Raw genomic sequence first — 16,580 nt, forward strand, 5'->3', positions numbered from 1 at the left:
CTTGGTAATTTAGTGGGATTTCAACCTCCTCGAAAGGAGTGTACTCATTCGGAGGTTCCTTTATTTTGTAATAGTGGAATTCTTTTGTTACAGCTTTTGCTGCTGGAAAGTGTATCCATGAATAGAATACCTCTGTCTGCCGATATTCATGGGCCTCTACCACGAATATGACTGTACCACCTCGTGATGATAGTCCATTTTCTATACGTTTAATAGTTATAGTTCTTCTTATATTTGCTGGAATGATTATAGCATTCGGGTCATTCTGTTTGAGATTTGTGTCATCTAACAACAGTTGAGACGTTGTAGCATCTCTTTCTTCATCACCGTCAGGCATTTTACTGACAGAAAGTTTTGTTGCAGATCAAGTTTCAAGGAAACAAAGATTAGGTGCACAATATTTTGGAACACTGTATCCTTCAATGTTGACTAAACCAAAAACGATACATAGGAATCTCTTCCTACTAAGTTCCGGCGGATTTTAACCTTTTACCCTCTCCAGACGTCTTTTGGAGTTTTTACGGAAAAAGGGTTCTGTGTGAAAAAGCACGACTGAGTTACTCTAGTGTCTTGCATTAGATTATCGCCTTACCAAATGTTGGGCGCCATGTAGTTTAGTTCCTATATTCCCAATAGGCTCTGCGCATTGGAATAATATAAACAGCAGTGTAGACGTAGGACTGAGGTCGACTAGGTCTCTACTGACTATATTAGACTTAATTAGTTTTGCCAGCTAGCTCAGAGGTCACTAGAAACTTTCTCGAATAAAGAAGGAGGAGTTTAACTTCCCTGGATAGACAAGAAGGGATTAGCTTCTGACAACCATAAAACATGACAACTTTGCTCCCTCAGAATAAGAGTACAATAGACAGCTATTTCGCTCAGTCAATTGTGCATACTTAGTTTCACCAGAGTGCAGAGAAATAGAGAGACGGGCGTTTTCAATAAAAGTTGTTATTTATTGAGCAATCTTCTTTCTCATGCAAGAGAAATGAATTGCCACAATTGCAATACTTAACATGAAGTAAAGTGCGTACAGTAAAAGGAGTATTATGATATAATACTGTAAAAGCATTGATATGGTTTCTTAGCCATATGATACTTTAAAATGGATTAAATATATACATACATAAAAACATTGACTAACGTACTCAACTGGTGCTTCTAATCTACGCCTACCCCGGTGTACCTGACCTAAGCCTAATACGTGGGAAGGAGTAAGTAAGTTGCAGTTTAAGTTAAGTTGGGTTTTGCCAAGGAATCTGAATCAAGAATTCTCTTAAGGGTTTAGTCAGCTCCGTACCTGGGTAATAGAAAGCAGAAGGTCTGGTAGCTCTCTCTCAGGACTCGATATCCCAGCAACCCGCAAGGGCGGCTGGACACACCGGAGCTGGATTTTCTAGGCTGGAGAAAAAGACAGCGTCTTTCTCAGTGCGTCAAAAGGGAGGGGCGGCGTCCGTGGGCTCTCGCATCAGCTGGGCTCTCGGGCAAGTAGATAGCCGCTCTGCTCCAAACCACCTTGTGTTTGCTTAAGGCAACGTTGGTATATTTATACCTGAAAGGTGCCGGGTTTGACGTAAGGTTGGACATAAGACACAATAAAGATGTCACTAAGAACAGGCCGTTCTTTCAGTGCTCGCAGGAGTTCTAGGACAAATCAAAACATAAGCATGGGGATTTCCCAGGTTGCTTGAGGTTTGGTTTGTTTAAAGAACGTGTTGTACTCTCTAGGAGTCTGGGGAAGTAGTCTTGCTTAATTTGGACTGCATGGGCTATGACTAAATATGGATATGATTCTCATGCCTTTATAAGGATATTATTTATTATAGCCATACAAGGGCATAAATTGGGAATATCGAATTAGGGTCCTAGATAGAAATACAACAGACCGTCATAATGTGGCTGGCAGAGTCACTTAGCGACAGGGAGGGTTTCCACCCTGGAGGATGATGTGGTTGCCTTTAAGATGAAGGTGACTGGGCTGATTTCCATTATCAGCACTGTGGAGGCTTGAGCAGAGGACATCAAAAACGGTCAAAAAGCAAGATTCTTTGATTTGTGGGATTCCGGGAAGGTGTTGAAATTCCATTCCCAGAAACCTTTCTAGAGAACTGGCTCGGGTCCTGGGTCCCAGAGGGAGTCCTAACTCTAGAGCTCGTGGTGGAGCGAGTACACCGGGCCTTGACACAATGCCTTCTCTCAAGCGCACCCCGCGTTCTATGATATCTAAATGTTAAACTACAGTGACTGCAACAACATCTTGTGAGCAGTAAGCACCCAAGGGAAAGTCTTCTTCCAGTCAGCCCACAATATGATATTCCACAACAAGACAAGACGGTCCAGAAGCATTACAAATCGCTCCAAACAAAACTGGAGGAAATGTCCCTGCAATATACAGTGCTCTTCCCAGCAAAATGAAAAGTGATCCATTAATCCAGCTCCTACTTCTTCGAAACCCACAAGGAAGCCTGGAAACCAGCTGCAGAAAAGCAAGAAATCAGTTGCCTCCCAGATCAGGTCAAAGGGTAGGACTCTCTGCTGCTTTCAGTGGCGCCAAGCTGCCTAGACACACCGGCAGCCCAAAACCCAGGGGGGACCTGATCTATGTAAATATTCCCCTGAATCTCCCAACAATGGGCACAGAAGCTCCCAAACCAGAAAACCACTCCATCATGGCTTCTTCACATCCTACATGGCTCAGAAAACACTGGCTGGGGCTAACTTGAGTGAGTAGGAATTTCCACGATGATTGATGCAACGGCCAATGCGAATCCAAACTTGGGCACATATCCAGCCTCCGATATCTACGGCGTAGGCATCCAGCAGTCTTATGCACATGATGCTACACGGGATCAGGTCCACCTTGAATGCCCCAAAATGTTTTGTGGTTTGTTGTTTTGTAGTTTCAGGATGACAGATGCTTCAGGAGTGGGAGTGGGAGGTGGCGGTTGTTACTCGCTCTGTTTCAAGGTCTTATTTGTTCTAGTTTTTTACACCAATGCACCTTTTTATGCACCCAGGACCATACATCACATACCTGAGCACCCTTCCACAGGTACTAGCCACACCTACCCATAGTCCTCATGGCTGCCTTTCACCTAATCTCATGGAATGTTAACAGCCTTCTGGATCACATTAAATGCATATCTGTCCTTCTATTTATCAACCGGCAACAGACGAGTATAGCCTTTCTTCAAGAAACCCACATATTGGGCTCTAACTGCCCCTTCCTGTGTTTGTTCTGTTACAACTGTGCCTTTCATGCAGGGTTTGGTCAGGGCTCCAGAGTGGTAGTCATATTACTCCAGAAGCACTTTCCACTGGTGGCAATGTGGTTCATCCAAAACCCACAAGTTCCCTACACCAGAATGGTGGAGACACTAGAAGGGAAACCATACAGCATCCATAGCATTTCATTGCCACCCTAGCTACAGCGGCGGACCCTCAAAAAGCTTACAAAATTGATCCCCAAGCTGTCATCTGGGACAACAGTCGATGGCGTTGACTTTAACACTACACTTAACTGAGACAAAGATGTGTCAGGCTCACCACCAAACACCAATGGAATAAATCCAGGGTGCTCGTCTCTTTGATGGACTCCCTGAAATTATGCAACAATTGGCAGACGTGGCACCTGAGAGAGGGCACACATGCACACATATTTGTCCCACCTCTATCTCATACTTCTCCCTGCTATTGACATGACGCACATGACAGTGGCAACAGTTCTTCCCCAATGTATCTCTGACCCTTTACCAGTAACTTTCCATGTGGGGATCCCTATAGAGCATAAACGGACACTCTGGTGTCTCAATGTCTGGTTCATTATAGATAATCGGTCACTCCTACTTTGAGATAAATGTTGACTCAGTTACAAAGGAGGGGACCGTGTGGGCAGCATGATCAGAGGGTTGGTCAAACGCACCGAAAGGAACAAATTCAGCCATATGACAGACCTTGAGACTCACATCTTAATGATGGAGACCAAAGCAATAACTGAGGTGTCTGACTTCTTCCACTGCTGACTCAAACTCTATAGAGTGTCTCTGTAGCAACTTAAGTTGAATGAGGCTTGTGAATGCTGGAAGGAATCCACCCAGCACATATATGGCCCAGGGGATAAAAGCAGAAAACTCCTCTACTGAATAGCCAACAGAGATCCGGGCTCCAAAGTTAACCCCTCCATTAAAAACCCATGAGGACGCCCATCACACACACCAGTCGAAATAGCAGGAGCCTTTGCAGACTATTTCGAATGGTTATGTGACCACCAGCCAAGGTCCACCTGGGATCAAGCCAGCCCCCTCCTTGACAGACGACTTCTTCCACAGCTCACAAAGCCTCAGTGGGAAGAATTGGATTCCCCTCTAACAGAGGATGAAATCCTTTCCACAATGCTTGGTTGGAAAGTAGGAAGATTCCCAGTCCCGATGTGTTTCCTCTTGAGTGCTGCTTTAAATTCAGAGACATTTGTGCCTCACCCTTGCTCCAGTTCTATACCAAAACGACATGAAGGGTCTCCTTCCCCTCCAACCTTGAGTTAGCTTTTATAGTAGTACTTCTCAAAGCTGTACACCCTGAAAACTGTTGTGCCTTATACAACCTTGTTTCCCTGATAAACACAGACAATAACGTTTTTGCCAAAGCATCAGTAAATAGGCTTCAGCGTGTCCTCTGTAGCTTAATAGACCTGGACCAAAGTGGTTTTATGCACAACTGAGTACCCGTCACTGCATTAGGCACATCCACTACGACACTCTATGGTGTGTATGCCACTCCATTGTACGCCCCCTATTCTATGCTACTCCACTCTACACTATTCTACGCTACAACACTACACTGTATGCTACTCCACTCAATACCACTCTACTGCACACCCTTCCAGTATAAACTTCTATACTATACGCTATTCCACTCTATGCACTCCACCCTATGCCACTCTGCTGTATGCCAATCCGCTGTATGCCAATCCACTGTTAGACTGTATGCCACTATACTGTACCTCACTCCAGTCTACACCGCTCTCACTGAATGCCACTCTCACTGTATGCCACTCTCACTGTATGCCACTCCACTCTATGCTATTTCACTCTATGCCATTCCACTGTAACCGACTCTAGTGTATAATTTTCTGGTGTATTCCACACAACTATACACCACTACACTCTATGCTATTTCAATGTACACCACTACAATCCACCTTACTCCACTCTACACCACTCTATTCTATAACACTACACTGCACCACTCTACTGTATGCTATTCCACTTTATGCCCTTCCATTGTACACCACTACACTCAAAGCTATTCTACTGTATGCCACTAGGATATTCCTCTCTTTCCATCATTTCATGTGAACTGAACATCCGCCAATTTGTGGTGAAAGTGGTATATTTTCATTGAAGCATTCTCAGCTTCTAGAGAGTTAGTTCCATCATTGGAATAACTTGACAGATATAACTCTGCTGCCGAAATCTCCAGTGAAATTCAGACCATAAGGAATGATTTGGTGCTGGGTAATAACAGAAAATACTTTGATTTATGGAGTATGTGGCAAAATGACAGCCTGCAGGCAGAATTTCCATCTTCATAAGGGTTCATAGAAAATCCAACATATGGTTAGTACAGTGTTAGACCTGACATCATTGGCATGAGTCTCCCCTCCGTTTTTTGATGGATTGCCTCCTCTGTTTTGATATGTTTTTGCTGGTTATATGCATTGGGCACTGTGCCACTGCTATTCAGTGCCACAGTGCAAGTGCTCCCTATGTTAAATTCATGTACTAATTAGTGATTCCATGATTGGGTTATTTGGTTTACTTTTCCGACCCTAGTACAGTGCATCATGTGTGCCCAGGGCTTGTAAATCAAATGCTGCTGGTGGGCTTGCAGCACTGGTTGTGCCACCTACAGAAGCAGCTTGTAAAGTGCGACTCAGGCTTGCCACTCCAAGGCATGTGTGCAGTCTAGTACTGCCATGTCGACTTGGCCAAAAGCGCCCACTTGCCAGTCCCTAAAATTTCCCTTTGCTTCATATCATACACCCCTATGGTAAGCCCCAGGGCAGGGTGCATTGTAAGTATAAGGTAGGACATGCTCTGGTGTGTGTAGCATGTCCTAATATTGAATTACAGCCATTTTAGTTTTTCACTATTGCAAGGTTACCAGTTTTCCATAGGCCAGAATGGGCAGTTCGATTATTACATTCTTATAATCCTAACTGACTCAGGGAACAGGGTAGAAATTCGAGTTTCGTATGCCTGAACTAAGAATGATAAAATACATCTTTTAGTAAAGTTGGTTTTAACATTCTGTGTTTGAAAATACCACTTTCAGAAAGTGGGTATTTCTAGCCTAACTGTCTAGGCCTGCCTCTGCGAGGTTGTGTATTCCTTGTCTGGGATTGTGAGTGACAGGGCTGGGGGAACCCAAAGTTGTTGAGGTGGTCCATTTCCCTACAGGGTATGAACTTTACGGTGGAACACCGCCCTGGTACAGAACACGCCAACGCTGATGGTCTGTCCAGATTTTTCTGCCTTAGTGAAGAGAACTCCCAAGGGGAAGGGTAGTTCTCCCCACATTTCAGCTGGAGGGGACATGTGTTAGACCTGACATCATTGGTGTCTGATGTCTCTCCCCTGCACTGTGAAAGGAGCAAAGGAATCATGTCAACAAAGTGCTCCAGAGCTGTGCCTTCCCTCCCAGTGCTGGCACCACCTCCTGTGGGGTGGCTGATGTATTTGCCCTGTACAGTAAAAGGAAGGAATGAGTCATATAAACAAAGAGCTCAGGAACTGGTGTCAGAGGCCTCTCTGCCTTCAGAGAACAAAGGATTTTGGGGTATTAATATTGGGACTCAGACCCAAGAACTTTAGATCACTTCTTAGAACAAGAAACCTTTTGCCAAGGAGAAGAACCAAGGAAGCTGCAGAAATGTAACTGCCCCTCTGCCAGTATGCTGTTTGCTGGGTTGGCCTGCAGTGGTTTCTTCATTGCAAAGGAAAGGAGAAGGAACTTTTTAAGGACTTTCATCCTCTACAGAATATTCTCCAAGGGCTTGAACTGTACTCCTCCTGCTTAAGTCTCAGGGACAAAATACTTCATCTCCATCTCCCCCCTTGAATTTCCTTGCTTGGAATTCTAACTCCAGACATTTGCGTGTTGCTGGGAGCTGGAAGCGCGACGCATCGAGAGGAAGCGTGTCGCCGCCACAGCTGAAATAGTCACATCGCCGGAGAAGCGAGCCTTTGCTGCATCTCCCTGGAAGCGTGTCTTCATCAAAGCTGCCTGTTGTCGCATCACCAGAGAAGCATGACGCCATCGAGAGAGTCGCCATTGGATCACCGGAGAAGCGTGTCGCAGGGCCTGTCCTGGCTCCAAAGTACAGAGTCGTCGCAAGGCTGCCAGGGCACCTACGCATCGTCGTTGCAGCGTCATCGCATCGTCGCATCAAGGGCGCCATCTTCTCGCTTCGCAACTGGATCATCGCATCAAAGCGCCATCTTGCGCATCACAATGGACCCGCAGGCCGAGAATCTAGGCATCTACTCCGCACCGGTCAGGATCACGACGCATCCCCTACTCTGTGCAAGCATTGAGGCAGGGCGCAACCTTTTCCCCGGATCACGGAACCGGTGCATCTCCCCTTTTGCGAGCCTTTTGTTCACTTTGCGTTACACATCCAGGTACTTTGTTAAGAACTTTGTCGCATTTATCATCAACTTGAACTTAGCAACATTTATCATCTTTAAGTCAACTTTTAGTATAGTATTGTGGATTTTTGTCGTTTGTGGTCTTGTGTTAAGTCTATATAAAGAATACTTATTTTTATAAAACCTGTGTTGTGTCCATCTGTAGTGTTTTCACTGTATTACTGTGTATATTCACAAATGCTTCACACACTGCCTCTGAGATAAGCCTTGTGCCAAGCTACCAAGGGGGTGAGCAGGGGTTAACTAGGAATGTAATCCCCTTATCCTGACTGAGAAGTAAGGGTCCTTATTTGGACAAAGGTGAATACCATTGCCAACTAGAGACCCCCAGATCTAACATACAGATTATACAGCATTACTTTTTCCTTCCCTCATTGATTTTGTTCATTGAAAATCCTGCTGTTGGATTGGGTTCTGATTTAGCTGTTCATCAACAGCAGCTCTTAGCATGCACAATTGAGGCAGATAATGAACTAAGATTCAAGGAGATTGAGGGCCATATTCAGACATGCATGTAAATGCAAAATCTGCCTATTTAAGGAAGACCTAAATCTGCAGTTTGAGAATTCCCACCTTGTGGAGACTCCAGAAGAAGAGTTACCATGCCCATCAATCCCTAAGGCAAAGATAATGCTGCTGGCAGATACCCCTAATATCAGACACTATCCCAACTAAGCACTGAGGGGCTTTATCATGAGCCCCTTGCAGCACTTTAAGGCCGCCGGTCCGTCAGTTTGTTGACGCACTGGTGGCATAAATAATGCACCACATTGTGCCATGTTTACAAAGTGATGCAGATGTGTCACTTCATAAACCCTTGCGTTACATTATACCTTTGTCAGGTATAATGAATGCAAGTTGGAGGTCCTGTCGCAGAAAAGCCTTGTAGAAGTGGCGCCGTGAAATCTATCAGTTTTCACTGCATTACTTCTAGGACGCCACTGCGTCAAAACCTTACAACTGCCTCACAGCAAGTGTGAGGGTAACGCAGAGTATAAGCCTCCCCATGCATTGCTGGAATTGCACCATGCTTATGATACAACTCCAGCAATGTGTGGGTTTTACGTGGAAAGATACGTCCGGATTCAGGATGTATTGGTCAATCCTTGCATCATGGAGCTCTGTACAGTAAATACAGCACATCCATGGTGTCGCAAGGACGGTGCACTGAAAAGTGTTGCATCGCTGTTGTCACACAGTGATGCAACACTTTTCATAAAGGAGACCCTTACTACTTTCTCTATCATCAATTAGTAGATTTACTGTCACTGACGAGTACTCAAAAGAGCCTTTAAGGATTTCTTCATATTCACACAATTTGAACTGGGGAAGCAGGCAAGTAAAACAAACTACGTACTCTATCTTTTTTTTCACTCTCCATTTTAAACAAGCATTTGCAATGCAATCGGTCTCGCCTTTAGGACCTTATATGTATTTATCTATGCAGCATCACAAATGAGGAAACTGTTTATATCCAATAATATGTGTTTTGAAAAAGGCACAGTTGCAGACGGAATGCACAAACACAAAAGATTTCATAAAAAGTGCCTTTAAACTTCACCAACTCTCCAATATAATTTGCCATAGATGCAATAAATAAAGCATATGCTTTATACATCAAAGTGAAAACCAACCTACATAAATGGAAACTCCTGTAAGCAGCATTGAATTGAAAAAATAACTCCACTAGCAATCTCTGGATCTGCAACTGTTAATATCCTTTTTAGCCAGAGATGTACTCCAAATGTAGACTGAAACAAACTTACGCTACAGCATTTCCAGCTGCTTTGGCCTATTGTCTAGACGGTAAAATGTTTTGTGAAACTAAATGAAAAAGTTGCATGGTTAAGAGACATTTCACCCTTTACTTGCTATGCTGAGTTTGTGTTGCAATGACTGCGCCTACCTTTCATGCGGGAGGAGTCTAGCAGTGTTGAAATGTTTTTTTCTGCATTCATCAGTAGCGCATACATGGGAGGGGTATAAAGTTTGGGCAAAAGGTTATGATAGAAGTTAAAGAAATTAAGAGGGGTGCCCAGTACATGACCATAGAGCATCACTCTCCAGGGCGCTAAGATTCCGTTTAAAAACGAAAGAGCTAGAGACTGTGTGAGCAAGTACACCTCCTGTGTGTGTTTTTGTTCTACAAGCATAGCTCTGCAGACACTGTCACACTGTTAGTTACTCACTACGTACCTTTGGGAGGTGTTCTGAAGCATGATACACAAGCGTCTAGCTGAAGACTGTGGCACATGCTCAATTTGAAAGGCACTGGGTGGGAGGTAGTACACTGGAAATGGTGCATGGACTTTGGCAGCGAGCGGCCACAGAGTGACGAACCTGGACACTCAGGCATTGGCGGCAGCGCCTCCTCATCCTGACTCTGTTTCACCAGCTTCAGTAGCGCAGCGAGGTCGCCCGAAGGCACAGAGCATTATCAAACAATCAATCAATCAATCAAAGGTATTTATAAAGCGCACTACTCACCCGGAGGGTCTCAAGGCGCTTGGGGAGGGGGGGTCCGCTACTGCTCGAACAGCCAGGTCTTGAGCTTCTTCCTGAAGGAGAGGTGGTCTTGGGTCAGGCGCAGGACGGTCGGGAGGGAGTTCCAGGTCTTGGCGGCCAGGTAGGAGAAGGACCTTCCTCCTGGTGTCGCTCTTCGGATGCGGGGGACGGCGGCGAGGGCGTGACTGGTAGATCGGAGATGGCGTTTGGGAGCGTAGAAGTTGAGGCGGTTGTTGAGGTAACTCGGGCCTTGGTCGTGTAGGGCTTTGTGCGCGTGGGTGAGGAGACGGAAGGTGATTCTCTTGTTGACGGGGAGCCAGTGAAGGTCTCTCAGGTGTCCGGAGATGTGGCTGCGTCGGGGGATGTCGAGGACGAGTCTGGCTGAGGCGTTCTGGATCCGCTGGAGTCTCTTCTGGAGCTTGGCGGTGGTTCCGGCGTAGAGGGCGTTGCCGTAGTCCAGTCGGCTGGTGACGAGGGCCTGGGTGACCATCTTCCTGGTCTCGATGGGGATCCACCGGAAGATCTTCCGTAGCATGCGTAGGATGTTGAAGCACGACGAGGAGACGGAGTTGACTTGTCTGGTCATGGAGAGGGAGGAGTCCAGGATGAAGCCCAGGTTGCGTGCGTGGTCTGTAGGTTTGGGTGCGGTGCCCAAGGCGGGGGGCCACCAGGAGTCGTCCGAGGCGGAGGGCGAGGAGCCCAGGATGAGGACTTCCGTCTTGTCTGAGTTCAGTTTCAGGCGGCTGGTCGTCATCCACTCGGCTATGTCTTTCATCCCTTCGTATAGGTTGGTTCTGGCGGCGTCGGGGTCGTTGGTCAGGGAGAGGATCAGCTGGGTGTCATCGGCGTAAGAGATGATGTTGAGGTTGTGTTGGCGTGCGATGGCCGCAAGGGGGCTCATGTAGACGTTGAAGAGGGTGGGGCTGAGCGAGGACCCTTGAGGGACGCCGCAGATGACTTTGGTGGCCTCTGACTTGTACGGTGGTAGGCGGACTCTCTGTGTCCTTCCGTTGAGGAAGGAGATGATCCATTCCAGTGCCTTCTCCTGGATTCCGACGTTGCTGAGGCGCTGCACTAGGGTGCGGTGACAGACAGTGTTGATTGCTGCGGAGAGGTCTAGGAGGATGAGGGCCGCTGTTTCTCCGTTGTCCAGCAGGGCTCGGATGTCATCGGTGGCAGCGATGAGGGCGGTCTCGGTGCTGTGGTTGGCTCGGAAGCCAGACTGAGAGGGGTCGAGGGATCCATTCGTCTCGAGGAAGGCGGCCAGCTGCTTGTTGACGGTCTTCTCGATGACTTTGGCTGGAAACGGGAGGAGCGAGATGGGGCGGTAGTTCTTGAGTTCGGTGGGGTCCGCTGTTGGTTTCTTTAGTAGAGCGCTGAGTTCGGCGTGCTTCCAGCTCTCAGGGAAGGTGGCGGTGTCGAAGGAGGTGTTGATGATGTCCCGCAGGTGGGGTGCGATGACGGCGTCGGCCTTGTTGAAGACGTGGTGAGGGCAGGGGTCGGTCGGAGATCCGGAGTGGATAGAGTTCATCGTGCGGATGGTGTCTTCTGTGTTGATCGGGGTCCAGGTGCTGAGGGTGGTGGTGGGGGGCGTTGGTGCGGTCGTGGGGAGCGTTGGTTGTGTGCTGAAGCTGTTGTGTATGTCGGCGATCTTGTTGTGGAAGTAGGAGGCGAGGGAGTTGCAGAGGTCTTGCAATGGGGTGATGTCGTTGGATCCAGCGTTGGGGTTGGAGAGCTCTTTCACGATGTTGAAGAGTTCCTTGTAGTTGTGTGCGTTGTTGTCCAGCCGGTCTTTGAATGCTGTTTTCTTGGTGGCGTGGATCAGTTGATGGTGCTTTCGGGTGGCGATCTTGAGGGTGTCAAGTTCTTCACTCCCTTTCCTCCCCTTGCTTAAGAACAGTGGGCTGAATTTACCTGGCACTTTAAACGGATTTGGAGTTAACAGCTAAGAATAGAAATAGTTTATATTTAGTGCGATATGGTCAATGTCATGTATGTAATTTATGTTAAGGAATACTTACGCCACAAAAATATGTCTGTTATTATTTTGTCAGTGGCTTATGCAATTCAACCAAATCATTATTTAAGTATTCAGTGATGTTATTTGTTTATGTTTCATTGTTGCATTTCCCAGGAACGCTTACTGCGCTAAAATGTTTAATGTGCTTTTTATGTGGTTTTTCTGCAACTGTCCGGTGTTGGCTCCCTTCTCCAGGCTTTCTCGAGGGCTCGGCAGTTCTTCTTGGAGCTCTTGAGTTCGTCTGTGAACCATGGGGCCTTCTTGCTGCCGGGTCTGCTGGGCGGGGTCTTCAGTGGGGCGAGTTCGTTCGCGCAGTTGCTGATCCACTTTGTGAGGTTGTCGGCGGCCTGGCTTGGGTTCGCTGAGCTGGCGGGAGGGTGCTGGCTCAGGGAAGCGGCGAGCTGGTCGGCTGTGATCTTGTTCCAGCTTCTTCGTGCAACCTGTTGCTGGTGGTGGTGGATCGTGGTTCTTCTGAAAGTGAAGTGGATGCAGCTGTGGTCCGTCCAGTGGAGTCCGGTGGCATGGCTGAAGGCGATGTCTTTGCTGGATAAGAAGACGGCGTCGAGTGTGTGTCCGGCGAGGTTGGTTTTGGTGCTCACCAGCTGCTTGAGTCCGAGGGTGGCGAGGTTGTCAAGCAGGGTGGTGGTGTTGCGGTCGTTGTCGTTCTCCAGGAGGAAGTTGATGTCCCCCAAGAGGATGTAGTCGGCGGAGGGGAGGGCGTGCGGGCTGATGAAGTCGGCGATGTCTTCGCTGAATGGTGTGCGTGGTCCCGGGGGTCGGTAGATCAGGGTGCCTCTGAGGGTGGTCTTGGGTCTGGAAGTGCAGGTGTTCGGCGATTGTCAGGGTGTCGTCGGTGTTGGTCGTGATGCGGATGGTGTCCCTGTGGATGATGGCGATGCCTCCTCCAGTCTGGTTGTCGCGGTCTTTCCGGGTGATCTTGTATCCGTCCGGGATGGCGATGTCGGGCGCTGAGGAGTCGTTCATCCAGGTTTCCGTGAGGAAGGCAACGTCAGGAGCTGTGGTGTCGAGGAGGTTCCAGAGTTCGATGGCGTGTCTGTGGACGGAGCGGGTGTTGAGCAGGATGCACTTGAGGTGGTTGCTGCTGGTGTTCGGCTTGGTCGGTGCTGGTTTAGTGCAGGTCCGGATGCAGGCGAACTTGCAGGCGTGGCAGCTGAAGGGTCCGTGGGTGCGTCTCGGGGTGGCTCGGTAGCATCCCGGGATTCGGCCGGTGTTGAGTGCGTTGAGGGTGGCGGCGTCGTACGTCCGGCGGGTGGGGTGGCCTCTGCGGGGGCCAGGGGTCTTGGCACTGGGCGCGGTCCAGACGCGGACAGGCTTACCTTTGGCGCACCTTCGGCGCGCAATCGGCGCGCCCGCTGCGCGTGCACGCTGCGCGTTCGCCACTCTGCCATATGAGGAGAGTGGGGGGGTGGAGCGAGGGAGGGGCAGCTGGGAGGGGGAGCGGGGTGGCGAATGGGGAGGGCGAGCGAGGGAAGGGGGCGGGGCCGGAGGGGGGCAGCGGCGGGGAGGTGGCGGGAAACGCGGCCGGGGATGGGCGAGAAGAGGGGGGGAGCCCAGGGGGCTAGGGCAAACGGCGGGAAAAAGACGAGAAAAGGCGGCGAAGCAAGCTGGTGGCAGGGGGCACAGGAGATCCGCGGACCAAGCGGATCCGGCGGTCGGGGCACAGCAGAGGGCACAGCTGGTGGCAGGAGGCGCAGGAGACCCGTGGATCAAGCGGATCCAGCGGTCGGGGCTTCAGCAGAGATGCACAGGGCACAGCTCAGGGCAGAGGCGGCACCAGGGGACGGGCTCACTCGCGAGGAGTGTGCTCGGGGGGTGACCTGCCCGGAGGGTCAGAGGTCACTCTGATCTCCGTTAAAATGTTTAACGGAGATCCAGACATGCTCACAGTGAACACTTGCCAAAGCGCACACACTTTCCGAAGCATTTTAACCAAGCAATGGAAGTGTGTGCGAACAGCAACAGAGGTGCGTGTGCAGCACTTACATAGCTTCATTCACCTCAAGCCACCAACTCTACTGAGTGTTGGTGTTGGATCTGTGTGCCTTCCAAAAAGAAAATGCAGCTATATGTGGGGTAAAGATAAAAAAGTAAAACAATGAATGGCGAGTGTGTTTGGAAACTGGAGCCTGTGTAAGGGGAGGGATTCATGGATTGGAGAGGCAGGCTGTACATTGCAGAGTTTAGCAGCCATGTTGTGAAAGAGTCTACCAAGACATGTGTAGCACGAGCAGTGGGAGGAGGGACATATGTGTACACGAAGGAGGATGTGGTTTCAGATTTATGTTTTGCAAGGGAGGGCTATATCGCAGTCCGGAGAGGGGGCTGCAAAAGAGCAGAGTCTGTCATGTGGTTTCCAGGGAGATGTAAAGGTGCGGGGAGAGTATGAGGTTACGTTAACATAAAAATAATAAAACTGGGCACTGTTGTAGGCATCGCGGCACCCAAGCACATTCATTAAATAAACAAGAAACCACGCATCGGAAACATAAAAAAAAAAACATGAAACCGGGAGCCGTGCTAGGCAGTGTTGCAATCGAGCACAATAATTAAAGAAGAAACGGTGCATTACCACTCGACGTTTCAGGCTGTAACAGGCTGCAATGCCCAGACCGGACCGGAGGATAGGTCAGCGTGCATTGTGTGAGAAGGAAACGTGCACTGGCAAACATAAGCAATTACTAAGTGAAATTGCCTCAGCTAATGAAGCATGTCGTTGTGGTTGAGTTTGGAAAAACTCAATAAAGAAAATATAACAGGTCCAGTGCAACAACCTAGTAAAGGGGCCAATAACCATGGGAGGGATGAAATGACGACAAGGACATACTAAGGAAGGGCTAACAACCCTCATATTGAAACAAAAGCGAGCATTTACACACAAGCCAATGAAAAAGATGGGCGGGGTAGTGGGCGAGCTTCCCCCGCTATACTGTATACGGCATCTCTCGAAGAGACAGCGCATTCGCTGCCTAGGCTAGACCTTAAAAGACCTAAAAAGAAGCAGCGCAAAACATGCAGAAAAACCACATAAAAAGCACATTAAACATTTTAGCGAAGTAAGCGTTCCTGGGAAATGCAACAATGAAACATAAACAAATAACATCAGTGAATACTTAAATAATGATTTGGTTGAATTGCATAAGCCACTGACAAAATAATAACAGACATATTTTTGTGGCGTAAGTATTCCTTAACATAAATTACATACATGACATTGACCATATCGCACTAAATATAAACTATTTCTATTCTTAGCTGTTAACTCCAAATCCGTTTAAAGTGCCAGGTAAATTCAGCCCACTGTTCTTAAGCAAGGGGAGGAAAGGGAGTGAAGAACTTACCTCGGCCAGTGAAAGATGTGCAAATGCCCATTACTGCGGCGGTGCGTCCATTGGGGCGTAGGGGCGTAGCCCCACCAGCCACAATGGACCCGCATCGCGGCCGCAATCCTATCTATACATTTTTTAAATACATTGCAACAATCAGCCTCCGCCCTCAGCCCACCGCCGGGAATTGTGCAGGGGGGGGGGGTGGCCTGCAGCTTGAGTGACACTCAGGCAGACCGTAGTGCGCTGTGCGCATGCTTGGGATTGTTGGAAACTATCTCAAGCATGCGCACTAAGTTCCCCAGCGGGACCCAGGGGGGTACTTGTTCGCCTTCTGCCAGTGCCACAGCCCGGGTTTTCAAAGGGCGACAGGGCGAGCAGCAAATGTGCCCCCCCAGCGCCAGGATTGGCTGGTCCACCAGCACGCAGCAGCCATCATTGGATGCCGCACGGGGGGTGGCGCACACACTGTCGACGCACACGCTGCAAGGAGGATCAGGATGTCGGCGGACGGCGGTAAGAAAACTTCGGCAAGTCTTGTAATGTCTATGTATGTTGCATTCCCCTTTGCAGAACGGAATTAGCCACCAGGGACAGTTCCCTGTCGTGTACTATGCTGGGGTGCGTGTGCACTTCGTTACAAGCATCGAAGTTTAACCACAGACATTCACGGGGCACAGGACGGACATATTTTCCCATGGGCGAGTTCGAGCGAACATCTGTGATCGTCGCCGGGCGGTTTCAGAGTTTGAGAATTTAGAAGACACTGAAGTAAAGATTTAATGCTCTGGAATATAATGGAAAGCGAAATCTTCCTGTCAACAACCTGTTGAGAACAGTAGTCAATGTGTACATACACTGTGAGGTTTCTCATAGCAACAGGTTAGTTAAATGACTGGCATTAACACCCATGTTGAATTTTAGTAACGAAACACAGATTTTGTTTTTATGGGTCAGCGGGCACCTCATTTTAGTGTTTTTAATGTTCGGGTGAACATT

General features: G+C 48.4%; 1 long non-coding RNA gene across 1 annotated transcript in view; it reads left to right on the forward strand.

Moving 5' to 3' along the window:
- The window catches only part of LOC144823458 (uncharacterized), a 395,313-nt gene that overhangs the window by 70,712 nt on the left and 308,021 nt on the right, over positions 1-16,580 (forward strand). The gene's annotated exons all lie outside the window — the stretch shown is intronic.

Source organism: Lissotriton helveticus, chromosome 3_1 (assembly GCF_964261635.1).
Source record: "Lissotriton helveticus chromosome 3_1, aLisHel1.1, whole genome shotgun sequence".
Taxonomy (NCBI): Eukaryota; Metazoa; Chordata; class Amphibia; order Caudata; family Salamandridae; genus Lissotriton; species Lissotriton helveticus.